General features: G+C 30.3%; 1 long non-coding RNA gene across 1 annotated transcript; it reads right to left on the bottom strand.

Annotated features, from left to right (window-relative positions):
* Window positions 1-938: 938 nt before the first annotated feature.
* LOC108737063 lies at window positions 939-2,306 on the bottom strand. The gene is made up of 4 exons (XR_001937818.1): window positions 2,033-2,306; window positions 1,560-1,612; window positions 1,255-1,501; window positions 939-1,196 (listed from the first exon to the last, which is right to left on the bottom strand). It is a non-coding gene; the product is annotated as an uncharacterized LOC108737063 (long non-coding RNA).
* Between the last annotated feature and the right edge of the window lie 278 nt (window positions 2,307-2,584).

The following is a 2,584-nucleotide window of genomic DNA, read 5'->3' as shown; positions in this document are numbered from 1 at the left end:
TCATTCAATGTTTTATAGTGCGTAACTATCCAATGAATGGAACCAATATGGCAGACGAGTATACCTCCTTCTTATAGAGCTCTATAAAAAGGGACGGGTAATGTTTTTGAGAGGTAGAACCAGACCACGTTTTGCCACTGGGCAACTCAAAGTCAAGGTTCATGTCAATCCAAATTATCTCTGCTTTTTTTTAATTTAATGCACATTCCTATTTACCAATTTTTTTACGCTCCATTTGCTTCAGGTTAAGTTTTTGCTCCTATCTGTATGTCTTTGTAGTTAAAATCTATCAGTTTACTGTACCAATAATTCATTTTCAATGTGAATTATGTTTTAATGTTATTTTAGTTCTACTCTATTTCAACTAATGTGTATTTAATTCTAACGTTATAATTACTCCAACCATTTTCCAACAATAAACATTTGTATGACGCGTGTTTAACATGCTGCATAATTTAGAAATAGATGCCAAATTAAATATTCTTCAATCTTTAAACTCATTGTGAAATAGAATTAAATAGTAATTCACCGCTTTTAAACTTATTAAAGTTTCACCTCTACTCCTATTGCCGACATACCTACACTGTGCGTTTTCAGGGCAGCGTTTCAGTGAAACAGGTTCCACCAAGCTTCTCCACTGTAAAAAATGTATAGTCGGGATGCTGTATCGATCTGTTTCTCTTAACTATACAATTTCAGAAGTACAGTGGAGACGCTAGTGGAACCGATCTTCCTAAAACTAACTTGCAGTAAACACAACTGCACAGTATAGACTGGCAGTTATGTTTAGCTTTTACATATAAGTGACCATCTACACAAAACAGTCATTAGTGTAAAACTCAACCAAAGAAGTGAAGCTCAACTAAACTTCACAAAGATAAAGTGTGTCATTTTTAAATAGTTTGAGAAGTTTATCGAAACAAATTAGATAAATAACTATATTAATTTAACCTTAGGTAATTACCTGCTACGGAGGATTGAAAATTCTTGTTTACATTTTGGTGAATATCTGTAGCGAGGGGATCTTCCACTGCCCCAGAGAATTTTGAAACACAATTTATTGCTTGCAATGATTTACTGTGACTAGTTTGTTCCACTGATGAAGTAGAACTCTTATTTCCATTACTGACTTTTTCTGCTTCTTTTTGAGCTAGTGTCATATCAAAATGAACTTTTGATAATATATCATGTATTTTCTAAAATTTAATTTGAATTCCTTAATAAAAGCAAAGGCAGAAATATGTTATGTCTCACCATGGAATCTATATGAGGAAATTGTTGTTTAAGTGACTTCATTTGGTTTTCTCTTTCCAATACAACTTTACTCTTTTGTCGGTTTTTGGTGTGTAAAATATTTATGCTACCCTTCTGAACACTTCCAACAACCATCACTTTATCATTCTTTAGAGGTGGTATATGAGATGAAGACATTGTTAAACACAAAAAGCAATCCTTCCGCAACTTCTAGTACAAGTTCTATCTGGTAATATATGCAAGAATCCTGAAAATACAATTCAAATTAGTCACTAATAAAGAGCTGCTAACTGATAAATATTAACCAATAATAACTCTCCATCCAATGTTTCACTGCACTCTGACAATAAATCATGCTCTACAAAATATTTATTCATTAATTATTAAGATTAGTTTTCAAAAAAGTAAAGCCTTATCATAAAATGTATAGGATAAGAAAACCAACAGTCTAATGCAATCACTTTTAAATCCTGTAATAAATAGTTTATTAATAATAACTTATATGACAATAGAAAATAATTTGTTCTTGGAGCGAATAATCAACAAAAAATTAAATGACACTAAGAAATTTTCCTGCAATATTTAATGTCAAAGTAGATAATTTGTTATCCTTATTTATTCCATGTTATAATAGTTGTATTGTTAAAACAATTAAAACCAACAATAGGTACCCAACAAGATAATTTACTTTCTTTAACTAGATACCAAAAAGCACTCTTTAATATTCTAATAGTAACATAATGCATACAATACAGTAATATAACAAAATAAAACATACCCACTCAGAAAAAATTAAGCTAACCCCACGTATTGTTTAAATTAAATTACATCATTTGTTTCTTTGATTTAAGTCCTTCCTTTCAAATTTACCATTAATTTAAAATGAATAAATACATTTCTTGACGAGTAATTAATACGACAATTATTATTTTTTCAGCATACGTATAGGCACTACTGTTTCCACTTTTTAGACACAAAAACACAAAAATAAATCTAAAGGAACTCAAATAATCCAATTTTTCAATTTCAGAAAACTAGGTTATTAATAATAATCAATTATAAGTTAAAATCAAAATCCATAATATCCTAATGAATTCCATGTAGTTCAAAGGTTTATGGATTTTATTTATAGCCATATTTTGTATATAGGGTGTTTCTAAAATAAGCAGCAAGCTTGCAGCAGGTGATAAAGCACTATTAAACAAAAAAAACTAAGTAAATGTTAGGTGGCCCAAAAGTACACCATTTTAGAGAGACATATTTGAAAATACAGGCAAGAATCAATGCGGTCCTGGAAGGATCACAAAGGGAAATGCGACAATTCAACGCC

The sequence above is a fragment of the Agrilus planipennis genome, unplaced genomic scaffold (genome assembly GCF_000699045.2).
Source record: "Agrilus planipennis isolate EAB-ADULT unplaced genomic scaffold, Apla_2.0 scaffold64, whole genome shotgun sequence".
Classification (NCBI taxonomy): Eukaryota; Metazoa; Arthropoda; class Insecta; order Coleoptera; family Buprestidae; genus Agrilus; species Agrilus planipennis.
This window is presented reverse-complemented; position numbering and strand designations above follow the sequence as displayed.